At 51.4% G+C, this 10,501-nt stretch overlaps 1 protein-coding gene across 6 annotated transcripts in view; it reads left to right on the top strand.

The window, feature by feature from the left end:
- Positions 1–2,672: 2,672 nt before the first annotated feature.
- The window catches only part of PLA2G6 (phospholipase A2 group VI), a 67,846-nt gene continuing 60,017 nt past the window's right edge, over positions 2,673–10,501 (top strand). For 3 of the 6 annotated variants that reach the window (XM_021708098.1, XM_021708099.1, XM_021708097.1), the window contains exons 1-2: positions 2,747–2,867; positions 10,390–10,394. The gene's annotated coding sequence lies outside the window, so the exon portion shown is untranslated. Of the gene's footprint in view, positions 2,993–10,389; positions 10,395–10,501 lie in introns of all 6 variants that reach the window. The other 3 variants (XM_008049165.2, XM_008049163.2, XM_008049164.2) reach the window with 2 other exon arrangements.

Raw genomic sequence — 10,501 nt, 5'->3', positions numbered from 1 at the left:
TTTTTTTTGAGTTGGAGTCTCACTCGGTTGCCCAGACTGGAGTGCAGTGGCCGCTCCCGGCCACCACAGCCTCGACCGGCTGGGCTCCGGCAATCCTTCCGCCTCAGTCTTCCAAGTAGCCGGAATTACAGGCGCACGCTACCACGCCTGGCTGATTTTTTTATTTATTGTAGAGATGAGGTCTCGCTGCCCAGGTGGGTCGCAAACCCGTGGGCTCAGGCAATCCACTCACCTCAGCCTCCCAAAGGCGTGGGATTACAGGCTGAGCCACCGAGCCCGGCTGCACCTTCAGGCTTTCTGGGGAAAGATTGTCCCATAGTGGGTGGAATGCCTGACCTTTTGCAAGCTCCCTGATAACCATTGCCCTAACTTCATTTGTTTGGGGTGTGGAGGACGAGATATTTTATTTGTTTATTTTTTGAGTTGGAGTCTCACTCCCTCGCCCAGGTTGGAGCACAGTGGCATGTTCACGGCCACCCCAGCATCGACCAGCTAGGCTCCGGCGATCCTTCTGCCTCAGCCTTCCAAGTAGCTGGGACTACAGGTGCATGCTACCACACCTAGCTAATGTTTAATATATTGTAGAGACGAGGTCTTGCCAAGTTGCCCAGGCTGGTCTTGAACTTGTGGACTCAGGCAATTCACTCGCTTCAGCCTCTCAAAGTGTGGGATTACAGGCTGAGCTACTGAGCCTGGCCAGCAAGCTATTTTCATTGAGAATTCTGAGTCTTCATCCTTTTCTCTTAGCTTCAAGTTGAACATTTAAGTAAATTTTTTTCTTTTGAGTCAGGCTCTCACTCTGTTCCAGGCTGGAGTGCAGTGGCACCCTCATGGCTCACTGCAGCCTCAGCCCCTTGGGCCTCCTAAGTAGCTGGAACTGCAGGCCACCAAGCCTGGCTAATTTTTACTATTTTATTTTTTGTAGAGATGAGGTCTCACTATGTTGCCCAGTCTGATCTTGCACCCCTAGGATCAAGCAATCCTCTAGCCTCAGCCTACCAAAGTGCTGGAATTACAGGTATGAGCCACCGCACTGGCCTTGAACAAATTTTCAGTCTTAATTTAAGGGAATAATTTCTTCACCTGTAAAATGGGGACAAGGGTAGCTATAACCTAGAGATGATGGAAGTGAAGCCACCTTGTAACTGATAAAGCTCTGTACAAATGTTAGTTGCTAAGGTTAGTTTCACCAACCTGTGTAGATTTTTAACTAAACCTTGCATGGATTGCACTGACTGCCCCATTTGACTGGGCATGAATATCTTTGGATGGACTAAGGAGAAAATATACTTCTTTTCACAAGAGTAACACCAACGACTACACTTCCCATGTAGAAAGAGAGCAGTCTGGAGAATTCATCTAGACCTAGGGATGGGAGATTATTAGAAAAAGAAAACCTTTGTGACCCACCCAGGCAACTTGGCAAGACCTCATCTCTACAAAAAATCAAAAAATTAGCCGGGTGTTGTAGCATGCGCCTGTAGTTCCAGCTACTTGGAAGCCTGAGCTGAAGGATCGCTGGAGCCCAGCAGGTCGAGGCTGTGGTGGCCGGGAGTGTGCCACTGCACTCTAGTCTGGGTGACAGAGTGAGACTCCAACTCAGAAAAAAAAAAAAGAAAGAAAAAAGAAAACCAAGGTGTTGGGCTTGAGAGGGAACATGGCCTGCGCAGCCAGAAGCAGACCATGACTAAAATACAGTCTCCTGGCTTCTCACCAACATACCTCATTATTGAGCTCCTTCATCATAATAACTGCCATTTATTGAAATCCCACTATATGCATGCATGGGAACCAATAATTTATCGCTAGTCATACAACCCTGTGAAATATTACTGCGCCCACTTCTTGGATGACAGGTCTGAGGTTCACAAAGACCATTTGCCCAAGCTCCTACTGAAAGTCTAAGACATTTCCTGAGATTGACTTGGGGTCGGGTTGCCAGAAAACAACGAATAATTTTTTAGCACTAAGCTATACTTAGTATATTTTACTTATACTTAACATGTAATGGTTGTTTAGCTGAAATTCAAATTTAACTAAACATCTCTTTTTTTTTTTTTTTTTTGAGTCATCGTCTCACTCTGTCGCCCAGGCTGGGGTGCCGTGGCACGCTCACGGCCACCGTAGCCTCGACCTAATGGGCTCAGGCAATCCTTCTGCCTCAGCCTTCCTAGTAGCTGGAACTACAGGAACCCGCCAACACGCCTAGCTAATTTTTTGATTTATTGTAGAGACGAGGTCTCGCCAAGTTGCCCGGACTGGTCTCGAACTCGTGAGTTCAGGCAACCCTCTCACCTCGGCCTCCCAAAGAGCTGGGACTATAGGCGTGAGCCACCGTACTCAGCCACATCCCTTTTTTCATTTGCTATCTATTTTTATTTGCAACCCTAGCTTCGGGCTATCTGGCAAAATCAAAGCAAGCTCCTCCCGGTGACGCCCTATGCCTCAGTTGGCTTTAGAGCAGTCATTAACAGTAAGAGCAGGCTCCAGAGGCCGCTTTAGGAGGCGGAGGGCGAACACGGGAGACACGCCTGCCCCTCTTCAACATGTCTGCCAATGAGCCGTCAGGAGGACCTTCCGCCCGGCACAAATATGGCCGCGCCCCACGGCCGAGAATCGACTTCCTCCGAAAGCCCAGCCTCCCTCGGCTAAGGCAGCCCTTTCCATTGGGCAGTTACAAAAGATGGCGGAGCCCCGTCCCCCGCCTGTCCTCGCGCGCAGCACTCGCGGCGCGGGGGCGGGGTCGTAGCGGCGGCCTGGAGCACGGGATCCATTGATTGGTGGAGAGCGGTGGCCGAGCCGTCACGTGGCCCTGGGCGCGTTTGTTTGCGGAAGTAGGAGGAAGTAGAAGTGCTGAGTAAGCCGAGGTGAGTGACCTCGCTCAGGGGCGGTATCTGGGGGGGGATCCCTTCTCCAACCCCCTCGGCGCCCCAGACTCCGACGACTCTGCCGGGATCCTCGTTTGGATCGTCATCGTGTCTCCGATTCTGAGGCATATCCTCCACTGATCCTTGTGTGACCCCCTGAGTGGCCCTAGCTCCCATCCTTTGATCCCCCGGCGTCCCCAACTCCCGTCCCGGGACCGCTCTTGTCTCGTCTTGAACTTGTGCTCCTCAAGAACCCCCGCTTCGACCCTAGGTTCCCCTCGGTACTCCAGTCTTCTCCGTGTGTCTCCCTCAGTATTCCTAACTTCGTAAGTCATCCCCCTCTCCCCTTTTCCCAACTCTCCTTGCCTCTCTGGGGCCCATGTTTCTCCCCAGCTTCCTTCCTGTGCCCATCTAAGTGCTCCTAATTTTCCACCTCAGTGTATTTCTCCTTGACCCCCCACTTCACCTCTGTCTCTCTTCTGCATTCCTCCGTTTGTGGCTCCCCTGTTCCCTTTTCTAACTCCCTGCTCCCCCTCCCCCACTTCTCACATACTTCCAGATTTCATCTAGACCTCACATGTCCATCCTTCCACACAGCCTAGTCACCCCCGAGTCTCCCACTCCCAAGCCTGTGTCCACCCCCGGCTCCCTGACCTGGAAGCTGGTGATTGTGTGTGACCCGTGTGATCATATGACTGGGCCCAGGGCGAGCCGGTGGGTGTGGGACAGGGAGGGCACAGGGCTCAGGGATCTGTGCTCATATTTTTAATGGACTACCTACGTGACCCCAAACAAATACCTTCCCTTCCCCTGGGCTTCTAGGTCTTTCCCTCACCTGCCTCTTACCCACCCAACAGGATGTCAGGCACATTTGGTTTGGCAACACTGATGCTCCACCCTTGGGCTGAATGCAGTGTTTTTGTTATTGTCCCTGCCTTAAAATATTCCTGGAGTTTGGAGGCTATTTTCTGTCCAGGTCTCAGTTTCCTCATCTGTGACAAGAGGGCCGTGTTCCCTGCCCTCATGAGGTTTAAAGTTTGAGTAAGAAAATGTAGAAGGGAAAGCTTTGTAACCAGTGTGGCCCTGTACAAATGCGTGGTGTTGCTATTGCGTCATAGACAGGATTGGAAAGGGAAAGGAGTAGGAAGAGAAGACAAGGAGAGAAAGACTCATTCATCACTTGACAGCGTTTGTTGATCATCCCCTGTGAGTCAGACTTTTATATATGTTATCTTTACCATTCACTCAGTCATCATTTATTCAGCAAACATTGATCGATTGTTTACTGTTCTAGGCTACCTTTGATGTAGCCCATATTATTCCCATTTAATGTGAGGAAGAGAGGGCCAGTGAGTTGCCTGAGGTCACACCGATGAGGCTGGTGCTGGAATTCTAAGACAGTACAATAGGACATTAAGCCTGTGTGATCTCTCACCCTGCTGTGTGAGATTCACTACTGTTGTCTCAGTGCCCAGGGTTTATTTTCCCCCCTTTCCATGAGTGACCTTCTTGTTAGATGGCAGTATCCCCAAAAGGGAATTTTCTTCTAACTCATCGGAGTGATATCACCAAGAAACAGAGAAAAGAGAAATTTAAATGCTGTGTGGGTGTGTCTGCACGCATGCCTGGGTGGGTAGGGGGAGTGGGTGGGTAACGGGCTAGAAGAGTGTGTTACAAGCTTCCTTGAGAGAACAGGTTTTGTGTTTCATAGTGGATCATAATAGGGCCATGTCTTTTTTTTTTTTGAGTTGGAGTCACTCAGTTGCCAGACTGGAGTGCAGTGACCGCTCCCGACCACTGCAGCCTCGACCTGCTGGGCTCCGGTGATTCCTCCGCCTCAGCCTTCCAAGTAGCTGGAACTACAGGCGTGCACTACCATGCCTGGCTAATTTTTTGATTTATTGTAGAGATGAGGTCTCACCAAGTTGCCCAGGCGGGTCTCGAACCCATGGGCTCAGGCAATCCACTCACCTTGGCCTCCCAAAGCGTGGGATTACAGGCTGAGCCACCGAGCCCAGCCAATAGGGCCATGTCTTAAATGCTTCTTACTTTTGGATTGTGAGCTCATCTAATCGCATAGCTGTAAGTACCGTCTCTACTCTGATGACCCTCAAATTTGTATCCCCCTTGGCGAGGCCAGATCTTTCCGTGGAATGATAGACTTGGATATCTAGTTGCTCACTCAGCACCTCCAACTTAAGCATTTTAGACTTAAAGTATTGAGAATTGCGCTGCCGATAGTTGTCCCCTCCATCCCTTATCCTACCCTTCACCAGATCTTGTCCCTCCAACTCTCTTTCCCATCTTAGGAAATGACAGTGTTGTTCATTCTGTTGTTCAGGCTGATGCTGTGAGATTTTCCTCGCTGCCTCTCTTTTTCTCACTCCACATTCTGCCAGAGTGATCTTGTTAAAATATCATCCTGAGCCGGGCTCGGTGGCTCAGCCTGTAATCCCACGCCTTTGGGAGGCTGAGGTGAGTGGATTGCCTGAGCCCACGGGTTCGAGACCCGCCTGGGCAGCGAGACCTCATCTCTACAATAAATCAAAAAATCAGCCGGGCGGGGTAGCGCGTGCCTGTAGTTCCAGCTACTTGAAAGGCTGAGGCGGAAGGATCGCCGGAGCCCAGCAGGTCGAGGCTGCGGTGGCCGGGAGCAGCCACTGCACTCCAGTCTGGGCGACAGAGTGAGACTCCAACTCAAAAAAAAAAAAATCATCCCTTTATCCCAAGTCCTGCAATGGCTTCTCTTATTGCACACACCTGGCCCCCTATTACCTCTGTGATCTCACTGGCTTGCTGGCTGTTCCTGGAACTCACTAAGCATGCTCCAGCTCCAGGGCCTTTGCACGTGCTCTCTCCTCTGCCTAGAGAGCTCTTCGCCTTTATTTCCATATGACTTTTGAGATCTCTTCCTTCAGGCATTTATTTAAGGTCAAGTTCTTTGTGAAGACTTCCCTAGTCACCCTTTATACAATTTCAGTCTCTACCCCAACACTTCCTGTCCCTCTTCTCTGGCTTATTTTTCTTCTCAGCAGTTCATCAGCATCTAAATGCTTTGTATGGATTTTGCCTTTTTATCTTCTTTATTTATTGTAACCCTCTCTAAAATATAAGTTCTGTGAGGGCAGAGATTTTGTCTATCATGTTCACTATTGTATCTTCAGCAGTTAGAACAATCCCTGCCAAAATAGATCCTTGGTAAATATTTGTGGAGTGAATCATAACATGGGCCACCCTTTCCATGCCACCAACCCAAAGAGCTCTTAGAGTTACCCATGTGTCATATCCTTGGGAGCTCCAGTAACAGTTCTGAGGCAGTTTGCTTCCAGCCATGGTCCAGCCAAGCAGGGCAAATGAAAGAAACACTTTTTCCTTTGTGAAAGGGCATTTTACTCTGGTTCATGTGAACAGGGGTCCACTTTGAGATGATGGCCTTGGCTCTTGGAATACAAGAGACTGAAAATGAAACCTGGCTCAGTCACTTTCCATTCAGGCTTTCTCCTAAAGGCAGCTTGAGGATTAAGAGCTTGGTGCACTGGATTCCAACTAATTGGGTTCAGATCATGGCAAATTACATAACCTTGTGCCCCAGTTTCCTGTGTGTAATATGGGGAGAACTGTCCCTTCTACAGGTGTTTTGAGGATTAGATGTGAGTCACCTGAAACACTGGTGAGGCGTCTGTGTTCGGTGAGTGCCAGCTGTCAGTGGCCGTGCTGTGGGGGTGTAAGGTGATGAGAGAGAGCCTTTCCTCTCTCACTTAGAAAAGAGTGTAGAGGGACCTAGGGTCAGAGTAGACATTTGGAGAGATATTTTTTTGGGGGGGAGAGAGGCAGCCTTTAGGTCCAGAGGCTCAGATGGGAGCCAGTAATGACATTCCATGTGACCCCTCCATCTGTGCAGTCTGTGCTCACCCACATGAATTGAGCACCTGCTGTGTGACAGGTCCTTTGCCTGGTGCTGTTCAGGAGTCAGAGGAAGAAGGCACGTGTCCAGCCTCAGGCAAGACCCCCATTTCCCCTCTCTGGGTTTTGGTTTCCCCATATGACATACAGGGGTAATGATCCAAGCTCCCCCATTTCTCTGTGAGTTTGGAGGTGGCTAGCAGGTGTGACCAGCCTTTGCCAACCCTAAAGCATGTGGCTTGTGAGATAGTGGAGGCCAGTGTATGGCAGCATGCTCACGTGCTGGCAGTTCAGATGCTGAAGCTGCAGGAAGGAAGTGAGGGCAGGCGAGGCTCTCTGATCAGACCCCACATTCTCAGCGTACTCTGTCATGATGGGGTGGGAGTAGGGTGTCACTATCCTGCAGGACCATCTAGCACTTGCTCCAATCACGGGACATCCTGTCACAGCCAGGCTCATGAGGCCTGATTTCCACCTTGGGCAGTTCCCTGTGTGCTCCTGGAATCCTCCACGTGGCCAGTCATGTGAGGTCTGCATCCTGGCCTGCTGCCTGTGGGATCCTGTCATGCACCTCCCAGGCAGCTGTCCCACTCCTCCGGCCTCGGCTTGGTCAAGAAGGAAGCAGAGGACTTGAGAAGTTGTTCCTGCCTAGACTAGGAACAACCCAAGCTTAAGCACCCTGGTGGTATATAAAGCGGAACTTTCCAGACAAAAGCCTTGGAGGGAGCGGCCCCAGCACCCAGTGCCACTCCAGAGGCACAGCAGGTGCTGTGTAAGGGTCCCCTGGCGCAGGAATGAACTCAGGAGCAGTTAGCAACGAGTTGGATTTGAGCACAGCATTTCCGCTGTGGAGAGGACTTGGCAGCTCAACATGAGTGGGAAGAGAGCATGTGGTCCCCCTTGTCACTTGCAAGAGAATAGGTGTAGGTCTCAGAGGGGCCGGGCCCTGTGGACTTATAGTTGGTTCATTAATTTGTTCTCATTCATTTGTTCACCACACATTTATTTAACACCCACTGTGAGTCAGGAACAGCATGCTAGGTGGTAGAGAAACAATCACAGGACCTGGGTGGGCAACCCAAGGGAACAGACACACTGTTATTGTCACGTGGTAAGCGCACCCATGGGCTGGGCGCTGCGTGGTGTGGGGATGCTGAGGAGAAGGAGCATCCCACCCAGGGTGAGAGGAGGCAAGGGCAGGGAGGCTGTTGGAGGAGGTGGCACCTGAGTCTGGAGGACAAGAGGGATAGATTCATTTGTCTGAACGTTCTTGGTTGAGTGCATGCTCTGAGATGGGATAAGAAGGTGGGGAGGAGGTCTGAGCTGAGGGAGCCTATGTACAGATGCACCATGGTACACAGGCATGACGGGATGTGTTTTGGGGGGTTGATGGCATGGCATGGCTGCAGTAGGGGTGAAGGGTGAGGAGGGCCAGCTCCCGTAGATGCTAGAGTTTGGGCCTCTCTGGGAGCAGCCCCTGGCCAGGATGAGCAGAGACTGGCAGCTTCATCTGTGACCTGTAGTGGACACAGAGGAGTGTAAGGCTGGGTCAGGTGGGGACTTGGCCCTCATGGTGTGTATGGGCAGAGCTGACTACCCTGCATGCTGGAAGGGAGGATCATGGGAGTGCAGCTTTAGTGCTCTGAGCATCCAGAGGGCAGCTGGGCCTTGAAGGACCAGCAGAGGCTCTGGCAGGAACGGGAGGGCACTCTAGGAAGGATGAAGGCACAGGTGCCATTTCTGCCGGAGAGTACTTTTCACACACACCACTCAAAGGGGAGGAGAGAGGAGTGCCCGGCTGGCAGCTGTGGCATATGAGCAGCTGCCAGAGGTTAGGGACTGTTTCTCTCGTGCTTAAGACCTGGCAGTCCATGGCCAAGGAGGAGCCGGGTCTTTGGGACTGACTTCTCCCTGACCACCACCATCACTGCCCCACCAGTTCCCTGTCATCCTCTTGCTTTTTCCTGAGTCTGGCCCTGTTCTGTAAGATAAGTGGGGACCCTGCTTCACTGGGCGCAGGCACACGTGTGACGTAGCATCCACTGGGCAAGTGGCTCTGGATGATGTGTTCACACTGATCACAGCACTAACCACAACACCTCCTCTGTGGGCGTCTTCCCCTCTAGCCAGCCAGTCACATGAGCATGTGTACTGTTCATGGACAAGCATGCAGGGCCCTGTCCTAGGCCTTCCCTGGTGTTCTCGTCTGCTCCATCTGCTGGGAAGGCTTTTCCTCATTCCCTGCTTGACATACTCCTGTTTTTTTGTTTTTGAGTTGGAGTCTCACTCCATCGCCCAGGCTGGAGTGCAATTCATGGCCACCGCAGCCTCGACTTGCTGGGCTCAGGCGATCCTTCCACCTCAGCCTTCCAAGTAGCCAGAACTACAGGCGCGCGCTACCACGCCTGGCTAATTTTTTGATTTATTGTAGAGATGAGGTATCACCAAGTTGCCCAGGCTGTTCTCGAACCCATGGGCTCAAGCAATCCTCTCCCTTCAGCCTCCCAAAGTGCTGGGTACAGACTTGAGCCACCGCACGCAGGCTGCGCTCCTGTTTTTCTTCAACGTTCAGTTCAAGAGTCACCTTTTCCAGCAATCCTTCCCCAAGGGACTACGCACTTGCTGAGATAGGGATGGTCTTAGGACGCTTTTGTGACTTCATTTTATGAACCCAGGTAGCCGCTTCTAGGGAATTCATCAAGGATTCTGCCTATTGGTTCCAACCTCCCTCTGATCCCAGTAAGGGACTTTTGTTTGTTTTTCTTTTTTGGTGGACATCAACACGTCCCACTTTAATTTGCCCTTTGGGTCAGGCACAGTGGCTCATGCCTGTAATCTCGGCACTTTGGGAGGCTGAGGCTGGAGGATTGAACCCAGGAATTCAAGACCAGCCTGGACAACAAAGCAAGACCATGCTTTATAAAAAAAAATAGAAAAATTAACTGGGCATGGTGGTGCAGCTAAGGTGAGGAGGCTGAGGTGGAAGGACTGCCTGAGTCCAGGAGGTCTAGGTTGCAGTGAGCTGTGATTGTGCCACTACACTCCATCCTGGGTGACAGAGTGAAGCCCAATCTCAAAAATAAATAAATAATTTGCCCTTTGAACACAACACGATTTAGGGCCTCCTTTCAGTTTCTTTATCTCTAAAATGGGGATAATAATACTTGTTCTTCCTGACTTCCAGCTTCTCCAGGGAGCCTCACACCCAGCAGATGCTCTGTAAAGTTCTCCCTGAATGAACTGACCAGGCGGGCTGGGCCTGTGGGCCTGTGACAGGGAACAGATGAGCAGAGATAAGGAGTAAGGACAAAAATATCTGGACTCACTTTAGGGGAGTCACAGTTGTCCTCTAGAAATTGCCTGGCACAGACAGGCAGAACTGCCACTGCCAGCCCTCAGTACCAGGGCTTGGGTTGGTGTCTTCTGCTTGTGGCGTTTGAGCGTTTGATGCAGCCTGGTGGGGTCTGGGGTCTGCGTCAAATGATGGGCATCATGGGGGTGCCATTCGCAAGCCGGGAGCAAACCCAGGTGAGGAGCAGGAGGGGCCCGTTGTCAGCAGGTGAAAGCAAGTGTTTTGGGAAGGCCAAAGGGTAGGAGGCAGTGAGAAGTGAGGAGAGAGAGGAGGTGAGGTGGGATGGGGGTACGGGCGCCCCGCCCAGCATCCCCCCCACGGCTGTGCTGAGAAGAATATGGGCTCCGGTGTCCGAGACGGGGGAGGACAGGAGGAAGTG

Source organism: Carlito syrichta, unplaced genomic scaffold, assembly GCF_000164805.1.
Source record: "Carlito syrichta isolate Samal-C Ts95f unplaced genomic scaffold, Tarsius_syrichta-2.0.1 Scaffold130637, whole genome shotgun sequence".
NCBI classification, from domain to species: domain Eukaryota; kingdom Metazoa; phylum Chordata; class Mammalia; order Primates; family Tarsiidae; genus Carlito; species Carlito syrichta.
The sequence above is the reverse complement of the archived record's forward strand: the minus strand, read 5'-3'. Positions and strand labels throughout refer to the sequence as shown.